This window comes from Panthera onca, chromosome B1, assembly GCF_046562875.1.
Source record: "Panthera onca isolate mPanOnc1 chromosome B1, mPanOnc1 haplotype 2, whole genome shotgun sequence".
Lineage (NCBI taxonomy): Eukaryota > Metazoa > Chordata > Mammalia > Carnivora > Felidae > Panthera > Panthera onca.
Window position 1 is genome coordinate 115,082,107 of NC_138342.1, and position 19,428 is coordinate 115,101,534.

A 19,428-nucleotide genomic window follows, 5' to 3' on the forward strand; every position below is an offset into this window, starting at 1 on the left:
TAAAATCAATAAACATACAATAACGGATCACATTAAATGCTATATAGAAAAGCTAAGTGGGGTAAGTAATAGATGAGAGAAAGACTAAGGTTGCTTTAAAAAAAATTAGTTTTTTCCTTCAGCCAACAAATGTCTATTGAACACCTACAAAGTGCTATACACTGTGACAGGCACTGGCGACACCGTATGGAACAAAGAAGTCAAAAATTCGTTCCCACAAGAAGCTTTCATTCTAGTAGACAGAGAGAGAGAGACAAACACAGAAAAAATAATAAGTGAAAAGTATATTAGAAGGAAATGAATGCCATGAAGATATATAAATAGAGGAATTTGGACAGGGCGAGCCAGGGTGGTCAGAGGTTTCACGGAGATGATATTTGCACAAGGCTCCACTGAGGTTGCTTTTTGAAAATACAGGTTTGTAAGGAAAGACTCCTGACACTTCAGATAAGAAACAAGGAAGTGAGACATTTGCATATCAGAATTAAAAGTGTTTCATGTGGGGCTCCTTGGCAGCTCAGTCAGGTAAGTGGCCAACTCTTGATTTCGGCTCAGATCATCATCTCATGGTCCTGACAGTGAGCCCCTCCTTGGGCTCTGTGATGACAGTGCAGAGCCTGCCTTCTTGGAATTCTCTCTTTCCCTCTCCCATTTCCCCTCCTCCTCAAAATATAAATAAATAAATAAATAAATACATACATACATACATACATACATACATACATACATACATAAATACATAAATAAATACATAAAAAAACAAACAAATAAATAAATGTTTGTTTTAAAAGAAAAAAGAAGAGGGTTTCATGTTTCTGTCATAGCATGTGTCCAGTCCTCGATTTAAGAGTTTTGTGAAGTGTTCTAGAGTGGTAGAAAGGTTCAATATGACTGGAATGGAAGAGATGGGATGTGTTATTTGAGCCACAGTGATCTTCAATAGCCTCATAACGTGAGAACATACCAGTCAGAGTAAGAAGTTCATATTGCATTCCAAGGGTTTGAGATAACCATTGGAAGTTTTCTGGGAAGCAATCATACAAAATCTGCTCATTCTTAAAGGATCACACTTCTGTGTGGAGAACATACTACTATGTGTGTGTAGAATAGTAAAAAGTGGATGAAAAGACCAACAGGAAAATGTTTTATTAGTCCACAGGCAAGATGTTGGTGACTTGAGTTAGTCTGAGACAGAGAAAGAGAACAAAATCGTTTAAATACTGATGTGCTTTGAAGGTCTCTCTTGGGAATCAGCTAGAAATGACTTTCATTTTATTCAACATCAATCATATAAATTATTGTGATTCCTGTTCTGCTTTAAAAGCTCAGATGAAGAGAATAAAACATTGCTGCCCAAATTTTACATTGAGTGGGCCTCAGAATTAAATTTACTTTTTTTCTAAGTCCTCAATGTTATGTCTGTATTACTTTTTCAGATTTTAACATGGTGTTTTGTTTTTTTTTAATGTTATAGTTACCCGGTAAACTACATTAAAACCTTTGTGGAATTCAGTTAGGCCTAAATAAATACAAAAAAGTAGCAGTTATTTTTAACTTTGGTGTTTGAAAGAACTATGATTAAGTTTTGAGGAAAATTATGTCTTGGCAGACTCATGTTCCAAAGGCAACATTAAAGAAAATACACTTAAACAAATAGCATCTGTCTGAGACAGATTATATGACATTGAGTTACTCTGTTTTCTCTTTTTACTATATTTCATACATGGTTTTATGGATGACTAAAACAGAAATGAAAATTAATTCTAATCTACATTAAAATAAATATTCATTTTCCAACTAAAATAAATGGCAACACTACTTGCTATTGAATGAACTCCTTTGATGTTCCAAATGATTTGCTCATTTACTCACAAAATATAAAAATACCTGGCATATTGTTAAAACGACAAAGGCATATATCACTGTAGATATGCTATCCTTTTTCAGATTGTACTTTTCATCTTTATCGTTCTGGAATATGAATGGTCTCAATAAGGCAGACAGCCTCTCCTCTGCTGTCTTGCCCACTGCTTCCTTGCAGGGTATCCAATAAACTTCTATCTCCTTTAAAAAAAAAATAATGGTTACAATGAGTTATAATTTGAAAACTTCCATTTAATAAAAGCATGAAATCACCACAAAGATATGCTGATCTATATAATACAGTTAATCAACAATTTTTTTAACTAAAATTACATTAATTCATCACTTCAATAAGAGTGACTGTCATTTACTTCATTTTATCCATTCTACCTTTCTTATTTTTGTACCATTGCTGTCTGAATGATCATCATCTTATTTTTCACACCATTTAAGAAGAGCTGAGAGAGGGGAATGAGGGATGAATAAGTGGAGCACCAAGGATTTTTAGGGAGTGAAGCTTCTCTGTATGTCGCTATAATAGTGGATACATGTCATTATGTATTTGTCCAAACTTACAGAATATGATTAAAAGTGTGTAATGTAAACTATGGATTCTTGGTGATAATGATGTGTCAGTGTAGGTTTATTGATTATACCAAATTTCCCACTCTTTTGGGGGTGTGTGAATAGTGGAAGAAGCTATAAATGTGTGGGGGCAAGAACATATGGAAATATCTGTACTTTCAGCTCAATTTTGAGTTGTACTTAAAACAGTTCTAAAACTAAAGTCCATTTGTTAAAAGAGATAGTGTGTGCAAATAAGCATGTAACCATAACTATGACTTTATATTTGTGTCAACTGACATCCAGCAACTGATAATGTATTTTGCCTACAGAAATAAGCTTTGGAAAATTTAATTGAATCACATATTTCTTTACAAACATCTGAAAGATAACAGGCTATCATTCACTGAATTTTGCTGTTCTAAAACTTGATGTCAAAGGCATAGAAAGTAACAGTGGAACATTCAAGCGCATTTTTCTCCAACTGGTTTAATCTGACAGCAGATTAAAAATGCTTATCTTCCCATATAAATGTTGCAATGCAATCATCAACATACTGTCAAGATATCATTAAATACATTATGGTACCTCATCTGTCTGCAAAAAAGTTTGGCATTACTAATGTTAATATAAACTTCATGACATAGTGTCAAATAAAACAACAATCAGGGAAAGTTATTCCAACCTTTATAGGATGATTGTGTTATTTTCATATTTATTCTTCACCAATACAGATTGCTAGAAATTGCTGGTAAACATACGGACATTATGAAACATTAGGAAAACATTATTGATAGACTTTTAAAGCATATAACTTTTCCATCAGCTTCTACTATAACAAGTTATAATTAAAAGTTTATGATGTTTTGCAAAGATCTTTTTCATTTAAACACAATCATCCGTGTCTTTGTCCCTTTCTCTTCTAGGTGAGCAAAATCTATCAAAATATTTCCTTAAAGGTATTTGTATAGAATTACTCCTAATAATAACATTTTTCTTTTTCCCATAATATTAACTTTGTAGACTTTTATAATTGCCAGTAATCTTGCAGCATGTGCATGCAATATATAAACTAATAAGTGTCTCTCAACTTACCTTATCATTCTTTCAACCAGAACACAGTTTGGCGAAAGTCTCCATCTTGCTTCCTCACCTCCAGTTTTTATTTCAATGAATACAGATATCACACCATCTGACACTTAGCAGTAAAAATCCAGATAATTCATATCTCATAATTCCCTTGTTCATGGTTCTCTCACTACCCCAGCAATACCTAAGTTAGAATGATTAACCTAGTCTGTATGCTAAATTCAATGTCCACTAGAAACCTGTTATAATTACTCTGGCCTTCTCTTTACACTGTTTCTTTTCACTAAGTTTACACTCATCCACCCTGAACTACTTTTATGGATATGAACTGCATTTCCACAACTCAATGAATTTACTCAAGTTATTTCCTACAGTTGATGTGCTTTTTATTTTAAAAATAAAACATTTGTCAAACTTGAGTCAAATTGACAAGATTGAGTTTACTTGAGACCTCCAATTTTCTTTTCTTTTCTTTTTTTAAAAATATATGAAATTGATTGTCAATTTGGTTTCCATACAACACCCAGTGTTCCTCCCAGCAGGTGCCCTCCTCAATACCCATCACCCACCCCCCATCAGCCCTCAGTTCTCAGTTTTTAAGAATCTCTTATGCTTTGGCTCTCTCCCACTCTAACCTTTGTAGCAATGTGGATGGAACTGGAGATTGTGATGCTAAGTGAAATAAGCCATACAGAGAAAGACAGATACCATATGTTTTCACTCTTATGTGGATCCTGAAAAATTTAACAGAAACCCATGGGGGAGGGGAAGGAAAAAAAAAAGAGACCTCCAATTTTCTATGGGTAAATTAATCTCTCTTGTCTTCGTATCCCAAGAATATTCTCTTCCAATCCATCTACCTGGTAATAGAGGTAATTTTTTTCAATAAATGATTTGTTTCTCTATATTTTGAACTACTTACAATAGGGGACATGTCTGGCTTATATTTGAATGCTCTATACCCATAGGGGCACCTGGGTGGCTCAGACGGTTAAGCATCCGACATTGGCTCAGGTCATGATGTCCCAGTCCATGAATTCGAGCCCTGCATCAGGCTTTGTGCTGACAGCTCAGAGACTAGAGCCTGCCTTGGATTCTGCCTCCCCCTTTTCCTGCCTCTCCCCCACTCGAACTCTATCTCTTTCTCAAAAATCAACATTGGGGCGTCTGGGTAGCTCAGTCGGTTGAGCACCAGGCTTCCACTCAGGTCATGATCTCACGGTTCTTGAGTTCAAGCCCCACATTGGGCTCTGTGCTGACAGGTCAGAGCCTGGAACCTGCTCAGATTCTGTCTTCCTCTCTCACTGCCCCTCCCCCACTCATGATCTCTGTCTGTTTCTCTCTCAAAAATAAATAAAAAATTAAAAAAAAATTAAAACAATTTTTTGAATGCTCCATACTCTTGGAAAATCTTTTACAATTAATTACTGTTGCACAGAACTGAAAATACATTTACTATACTACTAATATCATTATTATTATATTGTTGCTTTACATTTAAGGGCCTTCTTAAGTGGGTGTTTTGAAAATTTCCAATTTTTTGTTAAATGTGTAAATATTTTTCTAGTAGATAGTGAAAATAGTAGGATTTTTTTCAAATGTGAGAATTTTTTATTTTTAATTATTTTAATTATTGTTAAATTCAGGCTTAGGTAATTCTATTATATATACATATATACATATATATGTATATACATACATATATATACATACATAATATATACATGTACAAATATGTACACACAGATATATCTATGTATACATGTATATGGATCACGTATATACATATATATTATTCAACATCTTCTTATGGACCCGACACTATGTTACCAATTTGGAATAACGTATCTAAAAAAATCAAAATCTTGACCCTCAAAAAAACTGAGAATCTAGCAAGCGAATCTTCAATTCCAATGGAAAATAGTATGCACTACACAAACACAATTCATTTATGGAGTACTTATTATGTATCAGGATCTGTGTTAAAAGTATTAACTGAATTGTGTGTATCATTTTTTTAAAAATTACCATCATGAGGTGTCTGTTACTAACCTGTACCTTATAGAAGAAAAAGTGACTCTTAGATAGTTTTAAGACTTGCTGAAAGCCAGACGTTTTCCATTCAGGCTGTTATACTCCATAAACCACGCTCTAAGTATTTAGACACCAGGTGCTATGACAGCAGAGCAGAAATATCAAAAGGCCAACTGGTGATTGAGAAAAGGTTCTAGAATATTGGAACAGGGAAAACACTGGGAGAAAAGAACACATGAGGTAGAAGTAAAACAAAGAGAGAATGGTCTGTAGAATTCAAGGGGAAAAGAATTCTAAGAAAAGAACATAGTATTATAAAATGGCAGTGTGTAGTTAATCAAGTAAAAGCATGTAATTGGAAAACTCTGGAACAGTGGTTTCCAGTGGGAAGATATATTAGAATTTCCTGAAAACAAAATAACAGACACAAAATTAGAAGTGAGGTGCCTAGTAGCCCAGAGAGACAACAACATATCTTGCCACAAACTTCCCCCCATAGAATCCTAAAGCAGTGATTTTCAATTGGATTGTTGTTGTTGTTGTTTTTTTCCTCCTAAGGACATTTGACATAGAAACAAGGATGCTGGGTGCTCCTGGCATTTTGACACTACTAAATAGCATACAATTTCCAGAATTGCCCTTCACAACAAAGAATGATTTGACCCCAAATATTACCAAACTTGAGAAACTCTGCCCCAAGGAAAGAAACTCAGTGCTGGGTTTCTGCTAAGAAATTCTCCAAAGAAATTAATCATAGACAATAAAAACCACCAAGCATTTTCTCACATTTTAAAGTAGCTGAATTCACCATGAAACCCAGACCAGAGGCAGGCCCTCGGTCAAGCTGTCTGTCAAGAGAGTCCCCACAAATGCAGAGATAATGCTGACACTAGAGGTGTTTGACAAGGCCCAAAGTGTCATCCTTTGATCCTGTTTCCAGACTTGATTGTCTACTATAGCCACTTTAATACCTGAACGTACATACTCTGGAAGTAAAGCGCCTGTAATCAGATTCAGCATGGGCTATCATGCAAACAGGGATACTTACCTGGACTGAGAAATCAGACTCGAATTTCCTAATCTGGTTAAACTGGCCTTTTAAAAAATGTGGTGAGCAATTATTTTAGGGAAGTCAGTAGTTTGAGAAAACTGAAATCAACAAAATTAATCCCTGAGAATTAATTTATTATATTAGCTAAGATAGTTAATATGGAGAACAAAATTAAAGCTCTAAACTAAATATGATTAATAAGAAGATTATGAAAAGTATTGTGTTCATTAAAATAAACGAAGACAATAAGGCTCGATAAAAGTTTTAGTTCAACCATATGATGCTCATTTTTAAATTGCACTCCTCAATGTGTTGAACAACAAAACAGACACAGGCTGAGAATTATTCACTGGAAGAGCTAATTTAAGAATTTCTCCAAAACACAGAACAAAGGAGAAAAAAAGAGGAAAGATATGTGTGAAATATAAAATGGCACTAATGACTTATACCGCGATCTCAATATATTTCCAAAGACATGCTTAAGAAGAGACGAGAAATAACAGACGCTATTGATTATTAAAGTAAATAGTTTAATGATTCTAGATCACTGTTTGAATTCCTTCAGTTCCACATTTGGTATTTTGCCATAATTATTATTCTTTGGCATACTATCTTCATCAATCTATGCACATAGTTTTTGCATAGATTGCCAGATAGTCCCCAAATCCATCCATTCTTTCATATTTAGCAGCAAAACCCCGAAATTTAGCTGTTCACATGTTAATAAAGGTAAAGATTATACTTCCTAGACTTTCTTGCCACAGAACTGTCTCCTGAAAAATGGTAACTGGTAATCAGACCTTGGCAAATCTTTACTTAAACAGAGTAAGAATGCTTTTCACATTCTCTTTTTCTTCCTTCCCACCCCCTCACACAAGTGGTGAGCCATCTTGGAGCATGGAGAGAATTCAGAGTGAACATACTGTAGTTTTGTTGTTACTCGTTATCCAATCTATCATCTAACTATGCATCTATCTATGTTGGTGGAATATTTATGCATCTATCTATGTACATAGACAATCTATGTAGATTATGTAGATTATGTATCTACTTATTTAAATGGATGGATGGATGGATGGATGGATGGATCAATGGATGACTAGCCAACCTATGATGACATATAATGCAAACTGTGTTTAATTAAACAAATTCAATATAATTGATAAGGGTAAGAAGGAAAAGACCTATTTCTTGGTGTTACATTTAAAAACATGTTTTAGGTAAAGAGAAAAAAATGATATATAACTTGGTACAAAGTTGCAACTCAAAATATCCACATGGTTATACTTTCATGCATCTATTTCTCTCAAAATCAGCATATAGGTTTGAGGAAAAATATTTTTCCTCGTACTATATACCAAACCAAATAATACACTAATAATTTTTTTCTGATTTCAAAGTTTTAATACTGGATCTCTGGCTTTATGATGTTCTGTTAAATACCAGATAATCAGGTCAACTGTTTCATTTCAGATGAAGAGAAAAAATATATGGCACATTAGATGTGACTCACATGGCTACTCAGCTCAGCATTCTTATCACACCAAAGAGACCTCAAATGCCCAATTTCCCCTTCCCATAATATCTGTATCATTTTTTTTCTGTATGAATCTATAGGTCTTATCGCCTAGACATATAAACTCTTTGGCATTCTGCAGTATTTCACAAGATCCCTTGAGAAATTATATACATTTCTGAAAGAGAATGCAAGTTATGTGGGTCACAACAATTTATTTCAAGGCTCTGTAATAGAGTAAACTCAGCTGTGCTTGCTTCATGACATGAAGCTTCGTGGACATGAGCAATGTCTCTGAAGAAATAAATCCCACCGTGGCTTTCAATGCATTAGAAAGTACACCAGATTTTAAAGCTGTCTTCCAAATCCCAGTATGGAACTCCCTTATAGATGAAGCCAAACCATAATGATGGCAATTTGTTATCTCAGTAACCTATCTTCCTAAATGTGATTTAAAAGGGATCAAATTTATATTGCTCATTTTATAGTGAACAATATGAGAATCATCATTCAGTGTACATATTTTTCAACCCAGCATACAAGAAAGCACACTCACTGTTAATTTTATATTTTCTTTAACACATTTAGTATTCAGCTTGAAACAAAAATGTATTTTATAATGTAAAGAGCTATACGTGATTCTAGTTGATGTAAACAATAATAATTACATATCTACTGAATAAGGATAAGTATATGTAATTATAAATATATATTTAATTATATACATATACCAATATGGACCAATGATTTTTGTCTGGCCAAAATCAGTATAATATGCCTAATATAATTCAGTCATGAACTTATGTATGTGACCAGAAATAAAAACATAGAAAATGATTGATTTTATTATCATACGTGCTATCAAAGAAGGTATAAAGGATTATAAAATTATCCATGGAGAAGCAAAGTGATCAGATCATGAATGATTATGTATATCATTTTAAGGGGTTCAAACTTTACATGGAGAGGACACGGTAGGTTCTTAATAATTTTAAATAGAGCAATAGTTCAGGGCTTAGAAGGATTAAGAGTACACTTACCATGATGAGCACTGAGTAATGCAAAGAATTGACAAATCAGTAGATGGTACACCTGAAACTGATACAAGACTGAATGTTGACTAGACTGAAATTAAAATTTAAAACAAAACAAAACAAAACAAGTATATGATAGCAATATAGACTAGCACATAGCCTGGATAAAGTGTCCAACTGATCTCCCTGCTTCTGCCATTTGCATTCTACAATGTGTTTCGATAGAGTACTCCCAGTAATCGTTCAGTTTTTTTTTTTAACTTTACTTTTTATTTTTCAGAGAGACAGAAAGAGTGTGTGAGACGTGTCCCTAAATAATCCAGGTCTCTGTTACATTTTCTGTCTCCGTACTTCATTGTAGCCACATGGATCTCCAAACTTTTCTTTAAATACATGAGGCACACTTCAATATCATAGCTTTGGGTTCGCTGTTTTCTGACTGCAGTTTCTCCCACAGAAATCCTGACTGTTCTTTTCCTCATCCCCTTCAAGTCTTCTCCCAAGTCCTTGCCTGAAATTGGAATTTAAGAGAACAACTCTCTCCATCCCACCAGGATACTACTTTCTCTTCCCGTTCCACCTTTATTATCTTTTTTCTCCATATACTTATCGACCCTGACATTATGCACAGTTTCTTTGTTTATTTTCGGCTGTGTTCAGCAACCATTGAAGCAGTGAAAGAGAATTACGTTTTTGGCCAGAGTTTTGTATCCATGGACTAGAACACTACCTGACACACAAGAGTCATTCAGTGTAAGTGGGGAATGCAGGAAGAGACAGACTCATTGATAACAAGTTGATGGCTTTTCCAACTAATGGAATCTTACTTTCCTTTCTTTTTCTGTGAAGTAATACACAAACGCATCTACAGATGGTGAAGGGTTGGAGGCTGTAGGAGGTTGGAGAAGAAAGGAATCCATTTTCACTTAAGTCTTAAATCAGAAATGGCCCATCATGTCAAAATGCAAGTGTAATGTAAAACTCCTAGTTTCTCCAGAAAAGGAAAGAACCGGCAGTGCAGAAAACACAAGTTTTCTTAATTGTTTCTTTATCAGAAAGAACACCGGAGAACCAAAGAACAGGCCACAGCCGTTTCCAGAATTTCCAAAGATCTAGGCAGCCAGCTTTTTGCAAAGTATATCACAGGGTAATAATTGATGTAAAAGAAATGTTATCCTTAAGAAACATATGTGATCATTAATATTTGAAGATTTAAAGATCACCAACTGTAAAATGAAAACATTAAAGCAAATAGGTAACATTTTAAAAATGAGAATGATGTTGGGCAAGACCCATGCCATATCCCAGAGAAATGGTAGCAGATATCAGGGCATCCCTAGAATGAGTAAGACACAGGTTGGACAAGGGCAAAAATTCTGCTGTCAGAGGTCTAAATCATAGCTCTATATTCCCCAGCAATAAATAAGTAAAATAAATAAAAATAAAAATCGACCCACAAGTGTCTTAGGGAACTGTGGTAGGCAGAATTCTACCAAGACTCCCTTCTTAATTCTAAGACTAAAATATGATGGATATCACAATCATGATCATAAGTTACCTTACATGGCAAAAGAGATTTTTCTGGTGGGAGAAATTTTTCAGATATAAGCAAGTTGGCTTAGCTGGCTAACTTTTAATTAATCCATAATGAGATTGTCTGGGTGAGCACAGTCTAATCACAGGAACCTTCTAAGAGGAATGTCCCACATTGTAATTTTCTCCATCTGGTAGCAGAAGAGAAATTCAGAGAGATTCTAAGTGTGAGAAGGATTTGACCTGAAATTGCTCACGTACAGATGGAGAGGTCTCACTTACAAAATGAGGAATGTGAGTGACCTCTAGGTTCTAAGTATAATCCCCAGCTGACAGCCAGCAAGGAAACAGTAACCACATACGATAGCCACAAGGAAATGAATTCTAACAAAAATCTAAATGCACCCTGCAGCAAATTCTTCCCCAGAACCTCCAAATAAGAGTCCAAGCTAATCAACACCTTGATTTCACATGTAGGAGACAATAGGCAGAGAATTTTAATGCCAGTGACTTCTGACCTACAGAAACGTGAACTATCAAATGAATGTTGTTTAAGGCACTAAGTTTTGAGGTGATTTTTCATACAGCAGTACAAAACCAATGTAATGATTTTATTTAATTAAAAAAAAAAAGAGTTTTGGCTTTACTTGAAGAATCTAAAAATCTGGAGAACTTGGACACTTTTCTGCGTGGCATATTAGGATGTTCACTTTAACAGAAACATGATCATAACAATTGTCACACTTCCACGCTGGACACTCCATTCATTTAGTTTAAACATGCAAATGTTTGCTTTTCAGTCTTTTCTTTAAGCCATAGTGACCAGGGATTCTTCTCTTTTTCTTTACAGATGGAGAAAAACATTCACTGTAGTAACCCATTGTATATCCTTTTGGTAGATGTAAGTATGTATGCTGACTAATAAATATTTAAATCTATGTGGTCCACAAAGTCCTATTTCCAGACTATCCTATTCCCAAAGGTTTTAATCATGAGCTTTAGTAATCTTTGAAAGTCTCAAGGTTTGTCATAATTAACTGATCGACCCTCATTTCATTACAAATAAAAAAGGGTGTTCCTTTGTGAAGGGTCTGCAAAACCAGCTAAACAATACTCACACAGCGTGTTCCGTACGAAGTTTTAAAGTAAGAATTTACCCTAACGAGTTTGGAAAATAACGCTATCTATTTTATGAAAGGCTTAAACTTTATAAAAATTCAATTTGAATACTTAAAGATCAATATTCTAGATCAATATTTTATGATGTTGTATATATTTACAGGGAAGTATAAAAGATTAACTTCAAATCAATGAATCTCAGTCCACAAGTTTACAGGGAAAGGAAAAGTTCACGTGCAAGAGAACAACACTGTCTGCAAATCTTAAATTAAATGGTGTACCTTAGTAGTAATGAGATTCTGGTAAGTAGAGAAATGTTGTCAAAGTTGTTCAGGTTGCATGATAAGAAGGGTGCCAGGAACATTTAAAATGTGGGGAGGGGTGCTTTAACCTACATAAAATGTTCGATGCTGAGCTATTCATCTTGGTAAGGAGAAAAATATCTATGAATTTTAAAGAGGCTTGACCATACCATCTTCAGGGCAAAATGCTTGTCAATGTGTGATCTGAAAATAGTACAATCAAGCACATTGAAAATTCAGCAGTTTTTCTCATAGGAATGGATGTCTTCCTGACAAGTGAACACTGGGTTTTATTTTGGCCTGGGGATTTGTTTTGATAGAAAACTTTATTTACTCCAAATGCATCTTATAAACTATGGAAATGAATCAGAACTTCAAACAAGGTTAATTTCTATGCAAAATACACCAATGGCCTGATTGTTCTTTATGATTTCTCTCCTTGAACAAAAACATGATCATTCATCATTCAAATTAGTTTGAGATTCCTGTGTGCTTAATTCCTTAGTTAGCACAGACTTCAGAGCAGCACATGATCCCGTGACAAAGCAGCAAAAACTATTGAGTTCCATGTGAATATTTATCAATAAGGAAATGTACCTTTTTTTCCTTTTTATTTTTATTATGTAATAACCATATCTTCAGTAAACAAAGTTTTGGATGTTTTATGAATTCAAAAAACCATTTAGATAGTTTTAGTGTTTAAGTATTAACTAATGACAGGTGCATGTATTAACAGAGTTTCACCTCGGTTTTTGGAATGAATTACTGTAAAATGGTATTAAAATGCTCACTGTTTGTGTATTGAAATGATAGTACCTACACAGCATAACTTTGTTGTACTATATTCAGGTGATGAAGGATATTAGCATAAGAATCATGGACTAAATATTCCATAAAGTAAAAGTGAGGTCAAATAACAACTAAATAAATTGCAAGAGCAAAAACAAAAACATGTAAAACAAAAAATGATTGTTTTAAGGAAATGTTTTCCAGGGGGAACAAGTGGGTGATGTAGGTAGCACATTTTCCATTTATATTGTAGTTCTAGATCTGACCTAATTAAAAAAGAAAAGAAAACAAAACAAAAACGCTTTTAGTTACTGTGATGATATCACATCATTCCTTGGTCAAATACTCCACGAGGAAATCTCATTCAGAATAAAATCCAAAGTCCTAGTTGTTCACAGGCTCTGACTCTTGCGTCTCTGACTTAATCTGTTGCCTCTTTTCACTTGCTCCCTCTAATCCATCCATCTGGGCCTCCCTGCTATCCTTCCAGACTCAATGCTTTTTCTCAAAGTGTCCTTTGAACTGGAATATATAATATAATATAATATAATATAATATAATATAATATAATATAATATAATATAATATATATCCAAAGATATGGTAGAATGTCAGCTCCAGGACCGCTTGTTCAGTAATCACCCATTAAATGTTTGTTGAGTTAATCACTAACTGAATGAATATATATTGGGGCACAAGTGGCTCAGTCAGTGAAGTGTCCGACTTCAGCTCAGGTCATGATCTCACAGCTCATGAGTTGGAGCCCCATGTCGGGTTCTGTGTTGACAACTCAGAGCCTGGAACCTGCTTCGGATTCTGCATCTCCTTGTCTCTCTGCCCCTCCTCCTCCCACACTTCGTCTCTCTCTCTCTGTCTCTCTCTCAAAAATAAATAAAAAAATGAATAAATATGTATCACTCTCTTTGAAATAAGTTTGCAATTTTAAGAAGTGTAGAAGTGTTCCTATTAAAAAACAAATATAAAGCAAAATGTAATGTATGAACGTGGTGCTTTTAAAAATTAAGGATATAAACCAGACTCTACAACAAGATGTGCTAAACTCAAATATACATGTAAACTTTCCTTTATGCCCAGATTGTCAGGAAGGGCAAATAGGTACCTTATCAAAAGTCAAAACATATTCTCCCTCATAGTTGTTCAAGAAAATACTTTGTGTGGGAGGGAAGGAGCAAGCAGTAACTTACAGTTCTTGATAGGTGGCCTTTCAATCTCTACAGTGTTTTATAGAGCCCTGCAGAAATTACTTCCGAAGTCTCCTTGCCTATTCCCTTTCTGATCCGCTTCATTCAGTGTCTCAGCTTAATTACTCTAAAGATACTAGTTTTCCAGCATATATTGTTTTCAAGCTTGACCTCTTATGTCCAGGTATTAACATGTCTGTTTTGGATTCTCATATTATTCACTCTGGGTAAATCAAAGACAAGCAACCTTTTTCCTAATAATGTTAGTTGCTTTCCAGCTAAATTATTCCTGCTCTGCCCTAAGTTTTCACTGGGTTGAATTAACTCTTATCTCTTTGAAGTATCATTGGCAATGATAAGAATGCTTTCTTTTTTTATACCTGTTCATGAGATACTTTCAAGGAAATGAAGCCTCAAAATCTCTCTCTTGTCACAATGTATGTGAGAATGGGGTATCAAACTGAAACTTTACCTGTAGACCCACTACCTCTGTGGATTCTTTCTGATTTCTGATAGAATGTACCTATCATAATGACTGAAGTGTTTAGTTATCATCAAATGTGTTACTAGATTTGGACCCTTGGCTTCCAAAAGACAAAATAATATATATTTTATTAGCAAATATTTCTGGGGTGCCTGGGTGGCTCAGTCAGTTAAGCAGCCAGCCTTTCATTTCAGCTCAGGTCATGATCTCACATTTCATGAGTTTGAGCCCTGTGTCGGCCAGCTTGGGATGTTGTCTCTCTCCATCTCTCTCTGCCTCTCCTCCTGCACTCTGTCTCAAAATAAATAAATCAACAAAAAAGGGGGAAAAAGAAAACAAATATTTCTAACCAGTTGTCTCAATCAGCATTGTTCTGTATCCTGATGTTTCAAATAGAAGCAGCCCACATTTGGTCATTCTTCTGCATGCATTCCTGTCATTGACTTCGTGGTCTGGAGTTCTCTCTTATTCAGCAAGAGAGCGAACGCAGGATTAAAATGCAAAAGAGGCTAATGTCCAGGAGGAGACAAGAGCCCAGAGTAAGGGTCCTTTGCTCTGTTTTTATTAAGATTAGAAGACTTAAAAGCATAGTGGGTATGCACAAAGAGACAATGAAACTTTGAACATTACCACATGGGCATGAGGGAAAGGGGGTTTTGAAGATATGCAGTGTTAGGGGTTTGGTTCAAAATAAAACAAAATCTTGGCTGGGCAGAAGGTTGTTTACAGCAAACATGAGGCCCCACCTCTGTTTACCTAAACTGGCCTAGGGGACTAGAAAGAGCAGGCAACTTCAGGAGCAGAGGCAGAGACTGGAGTGATGCATGACCTCAGGGTCAACGAGGCACCTTTCTTTTGCTAGTTAGCTCCATTCTGGGCAACTTCACCCTGCAGCAATGTAAAGTCCTGTTTTCCTGTTTTTGTCCTTCCTTCCTGTGAAAGCAGCTTTCTACTATTGTACTAAACTGGAGGACTTTTCTGCCCTGAATACCTAATTGTATTTACCTCATCTTGGATGTTTTCATCCTGAGATTTCCTATTCCTATATATTTGTCCTATACTGGGACCCTTTGCTCTGTTTACCTAATCTTATTTACCTAATCTTGTTTACCTAATCTTGTTTACCCAAACTTGGGTGTGTTCATTCTGTGGCTTTCTAATTCTTTATGCCTTAGTAACCCATCAGTGCAAGCTCAGGAAATTCCTAAGCTTATTCCTCACATAGTCCCAATGCCAAGTGTCCATTTGTTTCTTGTGGCTGCTCTAACAAATGACCACCAACTGGCTGGTCTAAAAACAATAGAAGCATATTCTGTCACAGTTCTGGAGTCCAGAAGTTAGATATCAGTATCAATGGGCCAAAATCAAGGTGTTGGCAGGACCACACTCAATCTGCAGGCTCTAGAAGAGAATCTGTTCTAGTTCCTTCCAACTGCTGGCATTCCTTGGCTCCTGGCTGCATCCCTCCAGCGATGCAGTGTCTCCATATTAACATCATCTTCTCTTCTTTGGTTTGCGTGTATGTCTCTAACTATATTCTAGAACACTACACTCTTCTACATTATACTTAATGGATTGGGCATAATGTCTTCTTTTTATACAGCAAGATTTTTCTCCAACTACAGAGTAAGCATATACTCGTATAACCTTTGTTTCCGAACTTGCCCTTCTTCTGTTGGTATCTCTAAAACAATCTCTGCAATTGAAAACATTTATTATCTCTACAAGATAGCTGGTTTAGAGTTTCTGTAATCTAAGATTGCTTGGGTGCAGCCTCAAAAATTGACACTAGGCTGTTTTCCCTATTCTTCACTTTGAAGGACATGACCCATTATCTGCAACCCCTTCTTTGACTAAATATGGTGTCACGAGAGCTCTGCCTGTGCATATAACATTAGTATCTTTCTTGCTTACCTGAGTCTATATTTTATGTACAAAGTCTGGTGCAATGACACACTAACTCCATGCTGTTTTAGACTCCACCTCATGGTTTATGGAATTGTTACCTTCCATCTATCAAAGTGTTTGCCTTACATTTTAAAGACTTATGTATTTAAATGAAGCTTACTTCATTTCCAAACCTGTGACCCTGGGATTTTTTGGTAAATAATGGAATGAGATAGAGTTGGATTAGCAAATGCCATGACTCTATTTCTATAGTAATCTTGCTGATGTATTACTTTATGAGGGTCTGGTAAACATAAAGGACTTTAAATAAATTGACAATATTCTATTTCCTCAGCTTGATGATGAGTAAATGAGTACTTACTTACATTCTCTGCCTCTACATATGCACTGTATGTCTTGTTTTACATGTATAATACCTTTTACAATTGAATCAAATAAAGTGAACGCACACTTTAAAAAGGTGCATTAACTAGGCTTATAGCCATGGGAAAAAGCACAACAATCGTGGTAAGCCCAACACCATCACCTTTATTAGACATTCCTGAGGATACAGTACTCTGTAGGGATTCTCAACACTGTCAACTCTGACAGCTTAGACACTTTTTAACAGTAGTTCCTGTCAGATTTTTCTCCATGGCTTTTTCATCTTTTCCTATGCTGATTCTTTGTTTAAACTGTTTCTTTTATGCCTCTTCTCTTACTTCTTTAAAAAAAAAAAAAAAAAAAAGAAAAGAAAAGAAAAAGAAAAAGAAAAACTCCTGAAAATGAAGCTGGAGGAAAAGAATAAACAGCCATTATTAGAGATGTGTGAAAAACTTCTGCATACATCTGAGATAGGGGAGAGGAAATAGGGGAGATAGGGGAGAGGAAAAGCTTTCATGGGCGTTTTTTTCCCCATATAATAATGTCTCAATTATACGAATCTCTAATTATTTTAGTGTTCACATAATTGTGGGTAGGAAAACGATTGCCAATCCCTAAACATTCATGTTGGCTATGTTCATTTCTTATGTGTTAATCTTTCTAAACAAAGATATAGGAGTGTATAGGAAATTTTATAAAAATTTTGAAATATTGTATTGAGTTTAAAAACTATCAAAGATTTTAAAAAGATATCTCTCTTTTTCATGGTATATAGTATTATTTATTCAGAATTTTATTTTTGCTAATAGTTCGAGGTTAATAATTGCACATGGTATAAATACTGTTCAAGAAATAATGCTGCTATTTGCAAAGAGAGTTGATTTCTTTCTAGAAGGATGGAACAATAGCACAAAGCGAGCTAGAGAAAATTTTATCAAAAAGGTTTCCTTCTAAGGGAGATAAGGAATACAGTATGACATAGCAAGGTAAATGATTTGAAAAAATAATATGAAAATAAACACAACAAGTCTTGACTCTTGCTTTTCTTTTGACTTTTTTCTCTTTTACTCTGTAGGTTTTTATTTGCCATTTTAATTACCTTAAAATAATTGTTATATGAGTGAAATATCTTTGTTTGCAGTTGTATCACATTGAGATTTATCATGAATATGAAAAAAAATCTAATTAAAGGTTATATTTGGGTGATTAATAACACAATTTAATAATTATGGGATCTGGACCAGACTTACAGTTATATCTTATGTCTTAGTTCTTTACTTATTAGGGGGTGGGAAAATGGAATATAGAAAATCCGTCTCTACCTCAGTTTCTTCATCTGTGAAACAATAACAATAACAATAATATTTTCTAACTGAAGTAGTCATTGTCAGGAAGGGGTCACTGAAATAATATATTTTATTTATTAATTTTACAGAGATTCCTCGTGACTAACATAATTTTATGGCTAAGAATTAGAATTTACATAGAATTAAATGGAAATTCCCTGAAGTGCTCATTATTAATTTTTATCAGTGCAAAATTATTGAATCAGTAATTTTTACTAGTGTAACACATGCATTCTCAAGGTCGACATCACCCACAAGGAGGCAACAATTGGTTCTGGAGGTGTAAAAAATCCACTCTCTTTATGTAGAAAGCACAAATATACACATAACACATAAACAGATATACAGTACATCCATCGTATTAAAATTTGATGATACTATGTTAATAAAAAGATCCTAAATAGCACCTAGGGGGTAGAGTGATAATGAAAAAATAATAATAATAATTGAGGCCAATGGTGTAACACAAAGCAAAGAAATAGGAAATTTCTAGAAATGGACCTATAAAAGACAAAACTTCTGTTTTTATTATTTTTTCAGTACAAACAATACACTAGCGAATAACACGCAAGTGTGGTAGGTAGACGATTCTCCGTGGGTCTCTACACTTCTGTACACCTTGTGAGCAGAAGTGGACTTTTTTTTTACTTTTCAGTAATGTATATATAGTGAGCAGCCTCGGAATACAGTGTCACCATTCGAAGCAGCAGGCATACTGGCTCAGAGTCCCTCTCCCATACTGCAGTCCACTGCATGTGCAGGTGCCACCTGGTCATTTTGGTTTCATTCTGTGCATATTGGGACTCAAGAAATTGGTGCCATTTAAGAAATTGCTGATTCTATAGCTACTGCTATTGCTGTGAGTAATAAAACCCTTTTTCTTTGACCTTAGTGTCTCATGTCTTCTGCCAGCCTCCATGAATCTGGGGCTGAGACACTCGCCAGCTTACATGTAGAGTAAAATCTCAGACATTTTAGTTTTTAACAAGTATAAGTCTCTAATTCTAGAAATTTGTTTTGAGTTGCCTATAGCATGAAAAATTAAGTAGATTTTTTTCTTACAAGTAAACCACTTACTGTGTCAAAATAGATCTCAGCCTGATGTTAATTTCTACTGTTTTAGGTATTAGGGGAATTCATAGTCTGACCATTGCCTATTGATATCACAGAACAATATATTCAATATTTTAATATCCTTATTTAAAAGAAGTAGTCTATAGATTCCGTATGA